This window comes from Octopus sinensis, linkage group LG15 (genome assembly GCF_006345805.1).
Source record: "Octopus sinensis linkage group LG15, ASM634580v1, whole genome shotgun sequence".
Classification (NCBI taxonomy): domain Eukaryota; kingdom Metazoa; phylum Mollusca; class Cephalopoda; order Octopoda; family Octopodidae; genus Octopus; species Octopus sinensis.
The window spans coordinates 48282489-48302488 of NC_043011.1; positions in this window are offsets into that span (position 1 = coordinate 48282489).

The following is a 20000-nucleotide window of genomic DNA, read 5'->3' on the forward strand; positions in this document are numbered from 1 at the left end:
CACTTGCATACAAATTTTATATCCTCACATAGACACTCTATCATATTTATACACACGAACATATTTATATCCACATGTCTTTATTTCATATTCTGAAGCTCACACAGATAACATGTAAATACACACACACACCTAAACAGCGGCATACATTTATATGTATGAGCAAATTCAGACACTGAACGAAAATCTGTACCTGTAGAATAAATTATCTCGTTCACTGCTCTCTTTTACGGCTACAGACTTCAAAACTGTAAATTTAAACCAAAAATTCAGAAACAAAATAATAAAATAGCTACAACCACAGGATACAAATAAACTAACCAAAAAATGTATAAGCATTGATCTAATAAACAGAGGAGGCACTAACAGAGATATATATAAAATTTAGGTGAATTTTTTTTTTCTGTTTTAGAAAACCACAGTCTTTGATCTGATAAATGAGGATGCTGATGATGATGACGATGATGACTGTGATGAGAATGATGATGTGACAATATTAGCAATAAATATATGACCAGTAATAATAATAATAATAATAATAATAATAATAATAATAATAATAATAATAATAATAATAACGATGATAATGGTGATGATAATAATAATAATGATAATATCAATGATTACAATAATAACATCATAAAAGTTATGATTGTGATAATAATGATGATGATGATTATGAATATGATGAAGAGGATAAATGAAGATGATAATGGCGATGATGATGAAAATAATAATGATAACGGAATTGAAATTTCTTTTTTTATAATGCATATAGAATCTTAGAAACATATAAAATATAAAACAAAGGAAAGAAAAACATGAACGAAAATATTTGCAAAAGTCTGGGAAAAAATATTTAAAAATTAACATTCAAAACCAAGGAATGTTTACATGAATATTGAGATATAATTTTTTAACCAGTCAACTGCAAAATTCCTGAAGTGGATATGACAGACAGTGAGGACAGGTTACAATTATATATTGGCAACCAAAACAGACAGGATGAACTGGCAAAGCAAACATAGCTACAAGAAAGCATACCCATCAATATACATACAAAGATATATATTTGAGAAAGATCACGCATGGTTCTAATCACAGAAAAGGCTGATGAGATGTAACCAGATTGAATCCCTACCGTTTTAGTTGCTTGTTGTGTTTATGGTCATTATATGTTATGTACAACCCCACTTGAATTGTTTTAGCGCAGAAGCTAGAAATATTTTTGTATGTAAAACTATACCTGGAAATACAGCTACACACACTTAAGAAGAATATATGTAATTCTTTTTGGGATGTCAAGAGGAATATAAATATATATATATATTACGGAGATGTTCTTGCATAGCAAGGGACATGATCTGAGATCATGTGCTGAAACAAAAACAATTGCAACGTGGAAGGTGTTTATATAATCCATTCAAAAACACACAAAAACTGTTAAATTCACTTCAAATTTAATTTTTCAAAATATTTTTGTCACTTTGAAGCCATGACAAAATTCCATGGTGCTGTGTTCATATATATATAAATAATATAGGTGGCTTGAAGCAATTTAGCTGAGGGGTCATCTGACTTTTTGTGGCTGAGGAGTCTTTGACTCCTATTTCAAGCAATGCTGGTGCTGAATGCACCTATGGTCATTATGTATATATACATATATACATATATATGCACATACATAGAGGGTGGGCAAAAAGTTATGCACCAAAACATTTGACATTCTTATTTTGTCGTTATCTTCAATTTGTTCATTACGTAGAAGTACCTGTGTATTCATCAATATTTCATTTATTTTAATCAATAATAGAATAATTGAAACATGTCTTACAATTCTGGAGTATATTGAACTTATTCGGTGCATGACATTTCACCCACCCCTCATGTGCATGATGTGTGTATGTATGTATATATATATATATATATATATATATATATATATATGGCTGTATGTATATATGTCTCTATATAAATATATGTATATAATTTAGAGAAAAGCCTCTATTAAACAATTCAATAGTGAAAGACGTTATCCACACCATATAGAAAACATATACTATAAAAAAAAACTTATTCTAAAAATCAATACAGTACATAAACAATAAATAGTAAATAGTAGTAGTAATTTGATTTAGAATTGCTAAATTGAATTTTTCCCTGTAAGTTTGGAAATATATTCCCTACTATTATTATTATATATAAATATATATATACATAGATACATGTGTGTACCGTTGGCGATTTTTTTTCCTTTGTCTTCCCTTCTCCTATGTTTCCGACGAAGAGCTCCGCTCGAGACGTTAAACCCTCCTTCTTTCCTTCTTTCCTGAGCGTCCAATAATACTATATTTGTTCCACGTCCTCACGTTGTTGTGTTTTTTTGTGCTTTCTTGTTTGGATTAACTATATATATATATATACACACACATACATATACAAGTCTATATTTCAACAGAAAATAGAGCATGTATATGTTTGTGTGCAACCAGGATAGGCTCATAAGCTTAATAGGAAGCACTTTGTATATATATGTATATACATAAACACACACACACACACATTTCTTAATGTAAATATATGTATATAATATATATATAACTTTTTACCTGAATGTCTAAATATGTTTGATCTAGTCACATGGGGGAGTTACATTCCCCATGCTTCTAAGTAACCCTCTTCATCTATATTCTCAATCACAGATAAACATTGCTTACTCTCTTGGAGAAGATCGATGTAGATGACCTGATCAACTTGTATGGCAGTCGTTTCAAACCTGATCTATTTCGGTCAGACCTATCTCTGTACCATGACATGAACAGATCAATAAATATCTAAGTGTAGCAATAAATGTACTTAATCTGATACAGAATACATGTGATGTGGCTTAGGGGTTAGGATATTAGGCACATGATCATAAGGTCATCAGTTCAATACCCAGTGGCACCTTAGGACCTTGAATAAGACTCTTTATTTGATGTTGTTCCAGTTCACTCAGCTGGCAAAAATGGTAACTGTTTCAAACGCAGTTCTATATTTAAGAGATGAGGAATTATTTACATTATTTACGTTTATTTACATTTGACGGATATTTGACTTCATCTTGTTTGTTGTTAACACATCTTGTTTGTTGTCACCTTGCTTGAAAATGAGCGAAAGTTGGTGAGTGAAAGAGCATTAGGCCACACAAAAAATTTGTTCTGACAAATTTTGTAAGGATGGATACAGAAATAAGGATGTTTATAATAATTTTGTCATCACTTTCTCATGCCAGCACACACACACCGGCACACATTCATGCATATGTCATACTTGTGTTCAAGGGAATAAAAGAGAGTATTTGTACACACACACACATGTATGTATGTATGTGTGTGTATGTATGCATGTATATATGTCACTGTCACCGTGATCACCGTGACCGACCAGGCTATCAGATGTTGCTACACATCGCTGGTCACAATGCACTTCACATTGTTTTAGCCTTCAAATGACACCACCCCGCTGGCTAAGTGAGCAGGCCAACAGAAGCAAGAGTGAGAGAATGCTGTGGCAAAAGAATACAGCAGGGATCACCACCACCCCCTGCCGGAGCCTCGTGGAGCTTTAGGTGTTTTCGCTCAATAAACATTCACAACGCCCAGTCTGGGAATCAAAACCATGACCCTACAACCATGAGTCCGCTGCCCTAACCACTGGGCCATTGCGCCTCCACATATATATAGATGTATTTATGTATATGTATGTATGTATGTATGTATGTATGTATGTATGCATGCATGTGTGTGTGTATTATACCACATTATTCTGATGTGCTTCTAGTGCAGTAATTTCTGATTTGTGGTTTTTTTCTCTAGTTTCACCACTAGACTCAAAGGGGTCAACAAAGGGTCATAGGTAGCGCCAGTCATCTTCTGACTAAGCCTTAAAAAAGAGAACGAATGTATATCTGGTTTCACAAATAATGAGAAAACATTATCATACGAAGCAGAAGAATTTATCTATTATTACAAATTTCAGGTTCAACTTTGAATTTTAGTATGTGACAAAGAACGGAAACAGGAGACATCATCAGAGAAGCAGTGAAGTGAAATTTCAGTTTTGAATAAAGGAATATATGGATAAAGGAATCAGTGAAAATATGAAAATAGATATGCGTTGGGGTTGGTTGGTTGAATATTTGTATTATTAATGAGTTTCAATGTATTTTTATTCATGTAATAAAATGCATACTGACACAATTATAGATAAAAAAAATATAGTGTAGCTGCAAAAGATAGAAAACATGCATAAAGAGATACAAAAGCTAACATATACATGCATGGTGTAAGCTAAGGGTGCAGAAATAGTTTTGACAAATTAAATGAATGCCATATGCATTCATATGATATCATTTTCCTTAGAGAATTTGCTATTATCATCATAATAAATCAAAAAATATAAATTCATAAGGTTACAATTTTGGTGCAGATACTGGTTTGGAAATAGATATTTTTCATCTGTAATAAAATTGTATTTGAGACATTTAGCTATTTACATATAAAATTTTCTGACTCTGCAACAGTAATATTCAAGTTGGTTTTACTGTTGCTCCTCCTACGGTTTATCCCAGCTTTTATTTCCATTTTACAAAATATCAGTTTGGTATCCAAGCTGAATACATAACTCCGTCTTTTGATTGGACGAATCAGGAAAGAGACTTGAAGAGTGATGGATGCTGTCAGTTTTAGACAAGAGATTTTTTTTTTTTTTTTTTAAAAGGGAAGGCAGGAAGGAAGGAATGAAGGAAGGAAGGAAGGAGAGAAGGGAGGAAGGGAAGAAAGAAGGAAAGAAAGGAAAAGAAGGAAGAAAGACAGGAAGGAAGGAGGGGAAGGAGGAAGGGAAGAAAGGAGGAAAGAAAGGAAAAGAAGGAAGAAAGAAAGGAAGGAAGGAGGGAAGGAAGAAAAGAAAGAAAGAAAAAATAAGGAATGACAGAAGGAAGGAAGGAGAGAAGGGAGGAAGGGAAGAAAGAAGGAAAGAAAGGAAAAGAAGGAAGAAAGAAAGGAAGGAAAGAAAGAAAGAAAAAATAAGGAATGACAGAAGGAAGGAAGGAAGGAAGGAAAGAAGGAAGAAAGAAAGAAGGAAAGAAAAGAAAAGAAAAATAAGGACAGAAGGAAGGAAGGAAGGAATTAAAGAAAAAAGGAAAGAAGGAAAGAAAGAAAGAAGAAAGAAGGAAGGGAAGAAAAAAGGATAGAAGAAAGGAAATAAAGAAAGCAGGAAAAAAAAGAAAGAAAGAAAGAAAGGGAAATAAATAAATAAATAAAGAAAGAAAGAAAGAAAGAAAGAAAGAAAGAAAGAAAGAAAGAAAGAAAGAAAGAAGGAAAGAAAGAAAGAGAGTAGACAGACAGAAGGAAATTATGACATGACTGTTACTGTATAATGCTGTTTGATATTCTCTACCACCAGTGATCCTTTACAAGAAGCCTGAGTGCCGGTATTTCTATTCCAGAGAAATGTGTTCATTTTTTTTAGAATTTCCTAAATTTAAGTATTTTTGAAAGCAACAAGACTTGAAACTGTGCCACTTTTTGTGGTATTAATATTTTTTTTTTTGTAATGATGTTTCAAAAGAACCAAAAACTAATCAGACAGTCATTTTCTGATCACGGAAAGATAGAATTTGTTTACTTTACACAATGTGACTAGATCGTATGTTCATTAAAAATGTGTACCTTATATTTTAGATTATCCTAGGATTCCCCCGCTCAGCATCAATGTTAAGAAGTGCTGCTGGCTCAGTTGAGCTCTTCCACTTCCTTTCCATGATCCACCATTCTGCTTTCCCATGACTTCACCATATTCCTGGCAGGGTGGCCGAATAGGTGCTTTGCTTTGCCAGAGGGCAACCCATAACTATGCAAGACATAGTGGCCCCTCATTGAGGTATTTCAAAGATACCTGCATACTACTAGTATTGCATTATTCCCTTGTCAAAGGTACCAACTCTGCCCTTGTAGTTTTTATGACTTAGCAAAACATAAAAACAAAATAAACTGATGAAACAAAATCATGTTCCATCCTAAGTTTATGAATGGGTGATTAGGGGACGTAAAAAGGGAAGTTCAGTGATAAAACAAGAAAAAAGCCTTCTACCCCGAGAAGTATGTATTGAAAATGCAATTTCATTCCTCTCACATTTATTCTGCCTCTGTTATTCTGTTTGAAATTTTCTACATTGTAATCATGTGTTGTTTTGTAGATACGTCTAATGTGTTTATTCCTTTCATTTTATATTCTTTTAACATCGATTTCATTGGCAAAAGCATTTTGATCCTTTCATAATTCCAACATCAACACATTTTTTTTTCATCTCTGAGCTTGTACAATGTATTTATTCTCTGTCACTGATTCCAACTGATTTTCAGGTACTTACATGCCTCAGCAGATGCTGGCTTTTGTAATTTATAGTTTATACAGATTCTGTATTTGTTTCCTGACTTTCAGAATATTTTGTAATATTTTTAAAAAATGTTATTATAGTTTCATACACACACACACACATACAACCAAATGCACTCAAATACATGCTAACACACAGATAAGCCACAACACGTAGACACATATATGTTTAAAAAGAATTTATATTAAGCTATCATATTCATTTGAGTGTATATACATGCAAATTTAGGATTTATGTAACTGTGAGTATATAGGCATCCTTGGCATATGTGTATATATATATATAGGTGTGTGTATATATATATATATATATATATATATATATATATATATACACACATACATACACAGATATATATAGGCATATATATATATATATAATTATGACAGTGCAAAAATTATCTTAAAAGCCATTTCTATCCATTTTTTCAAATATACACACACATATAGTGGGTGGCACGTAAAAGCACCCACTGCACTCTTGGAGTGGTTGGCGTTAGGAAGGGCAGCCAGCTGCAAAAACTCTGCCAGATCAGATTGGAGTCAGATCAGGTACCTCATCCCAGATTGATGAGATATGCTACTGGTACCATGTAAATCTGTCCTACCTAGTCCATAGTTGAGTGGTTAACAACTAAACAATCCTGGCCCACTTAAGTAGCTTGTTACTCTTGTGAAAGGAATGCCTGGACACACAACAGGGCTATAAACAAGACTGGCTGAAGGACAGATCAGCTCGTTGTGAGCAAATGACCATCCAGTTGAGGAAGGTTAGGGTAAACAATCCCAATATCTCTGTCAAGAAAACACCACGAGAAAGTCAAATTGAAGCAATACCATGGCTTCATCTAATGGGAAAACTTGGATTTAATGAGGAAAACTTTTGATGTAGTGTCATTAATGCACTGCAAAATGCATATGACAATTTACAGAAAGAATCAATGACTGTATTTGTATAAATTTTGTTTAAAATCTTACGAGATCAAGTTATAGAATTTATACATCCACAGAAATAGATATATTAAAAGATAGATGTAGAAAGATTAATAGATTGTTAGACTGGTAGATAGATGCTGGATGGACAGAGAGAGAGTCAGATAGGCATCCACACAAATACACAATATATATAAGCTGTAAATAAATTTACATGCATATATTCAAATCAGCCATACTGTTTAAATTTTGCTAACATTATTCATGAGCTTGTAAAGACAGCCAAAACTAGTCAAGTTATTCTTTGATCCATTCTACAATAAGGGGAGGGTAACAGAGAGAGAGGGAGAGAAAGAGAGAAAGAGACAAATAACAAAGATAGGGAGGTGCAGACACAGATATAATGACAAATATATTTACATTTTATCCTCAAAGACACTTTCTCAGTACTTTACTGTCACTACTGAATTACTAATATTCAAGCACAGGAGTGGCTGTGTGGTAAGTTCTGGGTTCAGTCCCACTGCATGGCACCTTGCGTAAGTGTTTTCTACTATAGCCTCGGGCTGACCAAAGACTTGTGAATGGATTTGGTAGATGGAAACTGGAAGAAGCCTATCGTATATATGTATATATGTATATATGTATATATGTATGTGTGAGTATATGTTTGTGTGCCTGTGTTTGTCCCCCTCCCATCGCATATATCTATATATATATATGTGTGTGTGTGTGTGTATGTATGTATACACACACACATATATATGTACATAAGTACATAAAGTCCTTGGTACAGTATCATATATTTGAAAAAATGTAATGTATGGTAATGACTTTTCCACTTTAATAATTAAATGTTCAAACACCTAAAAACTTATGAACATCTAATTACAACAGAGGAAAATTATCATAAAAGCCATTTCTATTCATATTTTCAAATACACATACATATGCTAATGCATATATATATATATATATATATATGTGTGTGTGTGTGTATGACTAAACACTGACATAAATATTGCAGTGAAGTAAAATAATTACTCTGTACTGTTAGGTAGAATGAGATAACATTTATTCAAATGTGAGTCTCCTGTGTTTGGTACTCAACACTTCCCATTCCCAGTTCTCAGGTGGTTAAATATCTATACTTAAAAGCTATTTTAAATATACAGTAGGTTTTGGTGGGGATTAGCTTGATATTAAAGACAACCTTGGCAGGCTGCTGTCTTGGTTTCAAATGTACTGATGAACTTACAGAATGGCAAAGAAGCAAGACAGGAGAAAATATGAACTTAGAGAAGGCAGTGAAAAGCAAACAACTGTTTAATATTAGAGTAAGACAGAAGAGCTTAGAAGAATGAGAGTTACAAGATGAGTTATGTTCATTTCACTTCTATGTGTACAGACCACAAACACTTTTCTCTTTCTCGCCTTCATACCATCTCAGAAATCTCACATGCACTCTCTATTGTTCTCTCTCTCTCTCTATTGCTCTCTCTCTCATAACCTCAAGTCACCTCACATTTCTCACATTAATGCATACTTTCTCTCATATCTCACACCATCCGACAGATATATATACACACACACACACATATTCTCTCTTCTTTTCACACTCTCACAAATACACACACACACGCGCGCACTCATACACTTAGTTTCACTTTCACTTTCTTCCTGCCGATCTTACCCTATACACCATTTCACACCTCGAGTGACATTCTGGGGGATCCATACGTGCCACTTTCTTTTTTTCACACACAATTACATATCATATCCCCTTCCCATATCTTAGTCCAGAACTTATAAGTTTTCTACTCCCTATTCTCATTTATTTGTGAAACACACCCTCAATACAATTTCTTTCACAAACAATTACAGCAACAATGGCTTACATATTCTTTAATATTTCAATCAATCAGAGAAAAATATTGTTATTCCCCAAAGGATTCTGCTTCATTTTGATGAGGAATGGGAGGAGGAGCAAGGAGGTGGGTCACTGAAGTTTAATCAGTATTAATGACAATAGAAATAGTTTTCTTGATGAAACCAGGAATAATTTAAAATAAATTATTCCTATAAGGTATATTTGAATGTTTTTATTTCTATATACGAAATTTGTTGGTTGTGTTATCTAACTCTTGAACAGTACTAGCTACTGTGGAATATTCAACCACCAGCATGTTAATTTCACAAGCATGCTGTTCCATTGGTTGGATCAACTGGAACATTGGTCATCATAACAAACAGAGTGCCAGTTTAGAGAATTTAACTCCAGAACAACTGCAAAGGAGCAGACACCAATCAAAAGTATTCCATCCATGACAATCCAGTCCTTTTATTACTAGACATTCAAGACTGTGTTATCAAATGTACCCTTCTATAAGAATAAAAAGGATTTGAGAGATATTTAGCACCTATTTTTAATAGGTCGAGTGCCTGTATTTAGAGACTTCCTTGTTCTCTCATTTCCATGTACACACATATATGTGTGTGTGTGTGTGTGTGTTTCCTGAAGATCTGTGGTCTAAATGCATTTGAAAAACCTAATACAGGGCTTCAAACAACCATAATATTGAAATGCATGTAGGAACCACAAGATAAACCAATGTTTATCATCAATTCTTAAATATATATATATATACACACAGACATATACACACACATATATGCACATATATATATAGATATACACATACTTATATACATACATATAAGTATATATATATATGTATATAGATATATATAAGTATATATATATATACCTATATATAACTATATATATATCTGTATATCTATAAATCTCTCTCTCTCTCTCTCTCTATATATATATATATATGCATAGATGCATACATATATATAGGCATATACACACACACACACACATGCATGTAAGTATACACATACGCATTCGCACACATCACCGTGTGCGTCTATATGCATGCAAAGTACACTTTACAATTGAACAAGAATCAATTCTGTTTGTCTTCCATGGTTTGACTTTACAGACGAAATTATTTAAAATTACTCCCCATTTCCCCGTGAAAATAACTATTTAGAAGTATGCAAGTGTGTAATCAAAGTGTATACATGTTTGCATATCTATATCATTGTTTCAAACTGAACAAGATTCCTACACCACCTCCTCTCCTGTCTTTGGTTAGTTATTTTTAGCTCTTTGACTATTTTTACAGTTTCTAAATTCTAAGAACCATGATTTCCCCTTTAATTTTCTGTTCTACATTTTCATCTATAGTTTGCTTCCATGCAAAAATTCTAACATTTGTTGTTGGTTGGTTTTTTTTTTAGTTTTTTTTTGTTTTTTTTAAATTTCTCTTTTTATTTTTATCTATTTACTTACAAGCGGAAACGAAAGTTGTAAAGCTTTTTGAGTTTTGCCTACGCAAGGCTGGGGTTGGAAATGGAGACGAAAGTATACCTATTGTATTCTAAATTTAATTCCCTGCTGTCCATTGTAAGGGAAACAGAAGAAAAGAAAAAAAAAAGAAAAAGAAAAAGAATGAAAAGAGGAAGATGATATAAAAAAAATTACACGTACATACAGGTATACATACAAATATACATACAAATATATACGCGCACATATATACCTCAATACAAATACATATACATTACCTTGAAATACTGTAGGTAGCTTTTAGCAACAATAGGATGACTGACACTAGCAGTTTCAAGGAACTAAAGCCATCTTCAAAGCCAGAGACAATGCAAAATTGTTCACTTACCTAGAAATAAAAATACAAAATATAAATATAAGTATATATATATATTAAATACATATAAAAAGAAACACAAAGAGAAAGAGGGAGAAAGTCAGTGAGTGAGAGAGAGAGAGAGATGGAGAATAAAGAGCATAGATGTATTTTTTATATATATTTTTAAAGAGATTAGAAAATAATAGTCAAATATCAATAACACTAATTGCTTCTAATTTAAGCACATGGACAGCGATTTTTGAGGCAAGTTGGGTGGGGGTAGTTGATTCTGTTGACCTCAGTACTTGACTGGTACTTTGTTTTATGAATTCCAGAAAGATAAGAGACGAGGATGATCTTAGCAACAATTGCATGGTTTAAACAGGTCAGAATTACAGCAAAGGCATTTTTTTTCCTATGCTTTAAGAATTCTACCAGCTCAGCATCACCCTTTGCAACATTGGTGACTGAAAGTTACTCTCTTCTACCTTAACCATACTCTATCAAATATAATGTTTGTTTATTCACACTGGTTTGAATCATCATCATCATCACCACCACCACCACCACCACCACCGCCACCGTCACTGCCGCCGTCGTCGTCGTCGTCTAACATCCGCTTTCCATGCTGGCATGGCTTGGACAGTTTGACTGAGGACTGGCAGGCCACTCACAAGGCTTTGGTTGGCCTGGGGCTATAGTAGAAGACACTTGCCCAAGGTGCCATGCAGTGGGACTGAACCTGGAACTATGTGGTTGGTAAGCAAGCTACTTACCACACAGCCACTTCCTAGCAATTTTTGTGCGATTTGGTTCATATATCTTGCAGGACAAGCAACTATTAACCTATTTTGATGTAGTTGATGTTTGACTAACTACCCAACATTGATCTACATGCATGCACACACACACAGATGTAAAAGCATACACAAAGAACACAGGTTCTCTTCCAGCCCAGTGTTGAGTGACCAGCAATATTCTTTTATTCTTTTACTTGTTTCGGTCATCTGACTGCAGCCATGCTGGAGCACTGTCTTAAATGGTTATAGTCAAAGAAATCGATCCCAGGACTTATTTTTGTAAAAGCCTAGTACTTATTCCATTGGCCCATTTTGCCAAACCGCTAAGTAATGAGCACATAGACAGATCAGTATTGGTTGTCAGGTGATATTGAGTGGGGGACAAACATGCACACACATAAATACACATACACACATAGGATAGGCTTCTTTCTGTTTCTCTCTATCAAAACCACTCACAGGGCTTTGGTTGGCCCATGGCTATAGTAAAAGACTCTTGCCCAAGATGCCACACAGTGGGACTGAACACAGAACCATGTGGTTGGGAAGCAAGCTTCTTACTATAGATTTCCAATGCTGAAACCATAGAAGTAATCCCGCATCTCTCAGAATACGTGTAAACATTAGATAGAAAAAAACTGCCAAAAATTATACACAAAAATATCTAAATAAATAACATAATTTCTTGTTTTCCTGGTGTTACTCAATTGTGAAAAGAATATTTTGTAGAAAATTTCAATTTGTTACCATAATTTTTAAAATGTTATTGTTTTCAGTTTATTCCAATTCATATGAAAGACAAATAAATATTAAATGATCTAATAAATAAATAACTAAATAAAAATGAAGCAAAAAATACAGAGAGAGAGAGAAAATTGGAAAGAGAAAGCACAAAAGTGCAGAAAAGAAAGTGTGAGACCAGAATTGCCAATAATTGAAATATATGCTGAAATAAATAAAGAGGTAAGTTATTTGGATATCATAATAGGAAAGATGTCTGAAGTCTACATAAATGACTGATGTACCAGTTTCTATCTCTTTCTCTTTTACTTGTTTCAGTCATTTGACTGTGGCCATGCTGGAGCACTGCCTTTAGTCGAGCAAATTGACCCCAGGACTTATTCTTTTGTAAGCCTAGTACTTATTCTATCAGACTCTTTTGCCAAACCGATAAGTTACGGGGATGTAAACCCACCAGCATCGGTTGTCAAGCGTTGTTGGTGGGGGGGGGGGAACACAGACACACAAACATATACACACACACATACAGATCTGGAAATATATACACATACATGTATGTGTGTGTATATATATTTGTGTATATGTAATATATATATATATATATATATATACATACATAATCAACTCACAAGGCTTTGGTTGGCCCGAGACTAAAGCAGAATACACTTGCCCAAGGTACCACACAGTGGGACTGAACCCAGAACCATGTGGTTGGTAAGCAAGCTACTTACCACACAGCCACTCCTACACCTCTGTATCTGTAATAATGGAAGCAGAAACATGAATAGTAAATGGTTGCTAGGTAAGGGTACGAGGAGGTGACGGTAGGAATGCTGATGCAAAAGTACTAATCCGAGGGAGATGTGTAGATAACTATGCTCAGATCTGGAAACAATGAACACACAGCTTCACACTGAAAAGGACACAATAGAGATAAGAGATGTAGGCGATAGAAATATTGATGAGGATAATGATGATGATGGTGGTGATGATGATGATGATGATGATGATGATGATCACTGTATTGATAGTAATAATGAGAATGTCGTTGATGAAGACACTGATGGTGTAAAATTATGATGATTACTAAAATGGAGATGGCTGATGATAATTGCTACGATGACGATCACCGTATAAACAAGCAAGCGTAACAACTGTGTCGATAATAACAAAGTTGATTGTCAACACTATTGAATCTGTCATCACCACCTACACCGCTGCCACCACTGTCACCGCCACCACCGCCGCCGCCATCATCGTCGTCGTCGTCATCATCATCATCGCCACCACCACCACCACCACACCACCACCACCACCACTGCTACCATTGTTGTCATCATCATCATCATCAGCAGCAGCAGTAATTTAGATGCAAATGTGTGAATATGAACCAAAAAAATCATGGTATATTCTTATATTTTTAATATACGAATCAGCTATATATTTGTGAGTATGTGTTTATACACATATGTGTTTGTGTGTATATACATGCATATAAACACATGCATACACACACACATCCACATAGGTATTACATATAGTTAGACACACACGAACTTATACATGTATTTATAGATACCTGCATCACATATATATTTATATGATATATATATGTGTGTGTGTGTGTGTGTGTATATATATATATATATATGTATGTATGTATATATGTATTTGAGTGTTGGTGTGCGTCCCTCCCATCATCACTTGACTTATGTCTCTCTAACTTTGCAGTTTGGCAATAGAGACTGATAGAATAAGTCCTAGGCTTACAAAGAATAAGTTCTAGGGTCAATTTGTTCGACTAAAGGCAGTGCTCCAGCATGGCCATGATCAAATGACTGAAACAAGTAAATGAAATAAAAGAAATATGCATATATATATATACATACACATATACATATGTGTATATACATGCATATGTATACACTGATGCAATATGTGTATATATTTATAATGTGTCACTGAAACCTGTTAAGTTTCTAGGTAAAAAACAAATAGTTATAAAATATTGTTTTATGTATGAAATAACCTGTGCATATGTATTAAACAGACATTTGATACTCAATCATGTACGCATTGGAGTGGCTGTGTGGTAAGTAGCTTGCTTACTAACCACATGATTCTGGGTTCAGTCCCACTGCGTGGCACCTTGGGCAAGTGTCTTCTACTATAACCTCGGGCTGACCAAAGCCTTGTGAGTGGATTTGGTAGACGGAAACTGAAATATGCCTATTGTATATATGTATATATATATATAAAACAAGTAAAAGACTTGTTTTATTTATATTCCTGAGCGCGATACTAATACAATTGTTTGTTTGTATTCCACCTGCCTTCGTCTTTTGTTTATTTTCATAAAGCTTCCCGTTATATATGTATATATATGGATATATGTATGATTGTGTGTCTATGTTTGTGCCCCCAACATCGCTTGACAACCGATGCTGATGTGTTTACGTCCCCGTCACTTAGTGGTTCAGCAAAAAGAGACCGATAGAATAAGTACTAGGTTTACAAAAAATACGTCCTGGGGTCGAGTTGCTTGACTAAAGGCAGTGTTCTGGCATGGCCACAGTCAAATGACTGAAACAAGTAAAAGAGTACATGTAATTGAACTGTTTTATATTGTTGAATATAAAGATTATAAATGTATACACACTGATGTTGGATAATGTAATTCTTAAGGCATACTTTCATAACTGTGGAACCAGTGCATGTGCTCCCTGCATTTGCTTCAGGTTTCTTTACATTAGAAGGAAAGGTAGGGTGGACCGAATGATGGAACTGAATAGTACACGTCACATTGTATGTAATTATAGGGAACATGAGGAAGAGGCAAGTAAGTATTTCAAGAACAAACAGCAGATTGCATTTTTATGTACATCTGATGTGTAGAAATACACAAACATACACAACAAAACGAAGAATAGCTTATATGGAATACAGTAAAAGAAGAAGAAAAGGGGGATAGAAAGAGAGAGAGAGAGAGAAAGATGAGTTGTATTAAATTAGATTAACTATTATACGTAATGATATCAGTACCCAGTCTCAATTTCAATTAAGTTGGAATTAATATATATATACACACACATATATATATATATGCATACAAGTATATATATATATATGTATATATGTGTGTGTACATATGCATAAATACATACACATATCTATGTATGTACACACATATGTATAAGTTATGTCTACATATGTAATTATGTATGTACATACACACATTCATACATATATATATGTGTGTGTATATATATATATATATATATATATATATATGTATATATATACATATATGTATATATATATATATCGTTTTAGAAAAACATAAATCCAGTGAAGAAGTACACACTCTCTCTCTCTCTATATATATATATATCTATATATATATATATATATATATATATATATATATACATTTTTATATAGATATGCATGTTTTTATCTGTTTGGGTTGTTTTTTTCATTTTATATCCTTCTTGTTTCTAGCATTTCCTGTTTCTAATGTCTTCACATGTCTTCAAAAGTACAGAATTACAGAACAATTTGCTAGCAAAGAATATCAATAACTGCATCTGATGAGGTTTCAGACCAACATATAAAATGCTTGCATTCATATACACCCACATACACACATACACATTGGGCTTCCATACAGTTTCCTACTAATTTTAATCACAAGGAATTCGTTGGCCTGATGGTACTGTTGCTGCTGTTGCTGTTGAGCGAAGCAGTCTTCGTCCCAGAGTTCGCAGTGGGAGAAGTCCGAATCATGGTCCTTTGCTATTCGTAAGACCCGCAGAAGAGAAAGCAGGTCAACCCCCGACATCGAGAGCATCAACAAATGGATGAATGCGCATCCAGGCTCAGCGGTTGCGTAGGAAGTCGGGGACAAGAATCAGGAAGAAAAAATGAGAGAAAGTTGGGGGCGAAAGAGTATAACAGGGGTCACCACCACCCCCTGACAGAGCCTTGTGGAGCTTTAGGTGTTTTCGCTCAATAAACACACACAACGCCCGGTCTGGGAATCGAAACCGCGATCCTTCGACCGCGAGTCCGCTGCCCTAACCACTGAGCCATTGTGCCTCCACTGATGCTACTGTAAAAGACACTTGCTCAAAGTGATACACAGTATGATAGAACTCAAAGCCTTGGTGCTATGAAGTGATCTCAGAGATTCCACAGAGCCTTGCCTGTGTTGTGTGAGTGGGCGAGATTTATATATTCTATGAACTAGATCATGCGATATAAAAGAACAGATATAGGATGTGGAACAAATACCGAAAAAAATAAAGAGAAAAACTAGACATAATAACACACACACGAAAACAAAAGAAAAACAGAAATAAATGAAAATAAAATGGTAACACAAATCTCTCTAAGCTGCTTATTTGTGGAAACAATAAGTGAATATTTTAAAATAGCATGTTGTCAAATACTTCTCATTAAACTGGGCAGAATATATACATATAATGCATTAAAAAATATCGCCGTGAAAACTCATCAGGCTAATGAATTTTTACATCATTCAGACAATGAATGAAAGTAAAAATTCAGAATTCCTATATTAAATTATCTTATTTGATTTATTTAGCAACAGACAGGATTTGTAAATTTTTCTCTTCCATCATCCAGTCTCTGAATACAGTTAAAAAGAAAGAGAAATAATATCAAATAAACACAGGTATTATGCTAGAAAAATATATGTATATTTGTACAAAAATAATTGCTTGTCTGCTTGCTGCAGAAGAGATTTTGTGTAGTTTGATTTATGTCCTGTGATACGCCATTAGGTTTTTTTTGCTCCTATATTTTTGTTCCTGCAAATTACAACACCAACAACAACAGCAACAACAATATTTTCCGGTATTCTATGGTTAAGTGATTGTTAACTGCAAGGAATGAAAGCAAGCAAGCTAGAATATCAGGAATATAAAAAAATAAAATGCTGTCACTGTATTAACAATGATACACCGTAAATGAAAGGGTTCCTGTTAAAACTCCATCAAAGTAAAACCTAGATTCCCAAATAGAAAGGATCGATTTGAAAATGTAGTCCTTGATGCAACATGTCTTAATAAAATGAGGGCTGCTCATCTTTTTATCTTTTGCCTTATATCATTTATTTGTTTCAGTCATTTGTCTGCGACCATGCTGGAGCACCATCTTTAGCCGAGCTAATCGACCCCAGGACTTATTCTTTGTAAGCCTAGTACTTATTGTATCGGTCTCTTCGGCTGAACCACTAAGTTACGTGGACGTAAACACACCAGCATCGGTTGTCAAGCAATATTGGGGGAACAAACACAGACAAACAACATATGCACACACATACATACATACATACATACATATATATATATATATATATATATATATATATATATATATAATTATATATATATATATATATATATATACACATATATACGATGGGCTTCTTTCAGTTTCCATCTACCAAATCCACTCATGAGGCTTTGGTTGGCCTGAGGCTATAGTAGAAGAGACTTGCCCAAGATGCCACGCAATGGGAATGAACCCGGAACGATGTTGTTGGTAAGCAAGCTATTTACCACACAGCCATTCTAATCATAGACCTGCATGATTAGCACCGATCTAAGCAAATCTGTAGCAAACTAAACCTCAAAATTATATTTTATCTTTTCATCTTTATTTGCTTCAGTCATTTGATTGTGGCCATATTGGGGCTCTGCCTTGAAGGGTTTAGCTGAACAAACTGACCCCAGTACTTATTTATGCTTCCTACTTATCTTTTTTTTCGTCAAACTTCTAAGTTATGGGGACATAAACAAATCCAATACACTTTTACTCTTTTAATTTGAATGCGACCATGCTGGAGTACTGCTTTTAGTCGAAAAAATCAAGCCCGGGATTTATTCTTTGTAAGCCCAGTACTTATTCTATCGAACTCTTTTGCTGAACCACTAAGTGGTGGGGACATAAACACACCAGCATTGATTGTCAAGTAATGCTAGGGGGACAAACACAGACACACAAACATGCACACACATATATATACATATATACGATGGGCTTCTTTCAGTTTCCGCCTACCAAATTCATTCACAAGGCTTTGGTCAGCCCAAGGCTATAGTAAAAGACACTTGCTCAAGGTGCCATGCAGTGGGACTGAACCTGGAACCATGTGGTTCGTAAGCAAGCTACTTACCACACAGCCACTCCTGCCAAAAAATTATTACTCTTTTTAAATCTCACAACGTGATATATTCAGCAGCAGTACTTTGTAGGAAAGATTGTTTGCCAACATAACATGGCAGTCCTGGTTTAGGACTAATGTTTCTGTAATTTAGCCCCAGGAGACATATATATACATATATATATATATATTATATATATATATGTATTAGAAATGGAAACCAAAACAATAAATTGAACAATTAAATAATTTAATCATTAAATGATAATTTCAATTCAATTTTACTATTTTATATAAAGAAATGACACTTCTCATCTGTTTCAACTCTATTAATAAAAACAAGTTTTTCAAGAATAATAAAATATCGTTTAGATATAATGAGGTTTCATCAGATTGACATATCTTCTTAAATACGTTTAGTTTATTGTTTTGGCTTCCATTTCTAATCTATATTTATATATTGATAAACTGTATGTTTATTTTATTTATTTACCTATTTGTTAAGAGCGATATTTCATAACATTGTTATTGACGTATGTAAAAAAACAGTAAATTCTTCAGTTCTTTAATATCCTTAGGTGGCTATTTAACACCTAGCTAAATTGTTATATAATATATATATATAATATATATATGATGGGCTTCTTTCAGTTTCCCTCAACCAAATCTACTCACAAGGCCTTGGCCAGCCTGAATCTGTAGAAGGCACTTTCTCATGGTGGCATACAGTTAGGCTAAGTCTGGAACCATGTGGACAATATTAAGTTTAAAGAGCCCAAAGATATTGACTAACTGGTGATTGAGTATAATCATTATCGTCAAACAAGAAGAACCAAGTTGTTGATTGAAAAGCAAAGGCCTTTGTGTGGTATGGCTTACTGATTGATAATTTCAGTCCACAACCAAGTGATCTTAGGTTCAATCTCACTGCAAGGCAGCCTGTCTGATATGTGTGGGGGTTGGAATGCATACATGTATGTGAGTGTATCTACACGAAAATTCTAATTTCTATTTTTCATATGAGATTACCCGACCAAAAGAAACAGTATTCTTGCGTTTCCATACGTTTTGAATATAAAATCCTGTAGCTCTGCTCTCTTGAAATAGTGGAAGTACATACCCTTTAACCAGTCGTATCTGGTTCAGATATTCTACCAGATCAAGCTTCTCACACCTAAC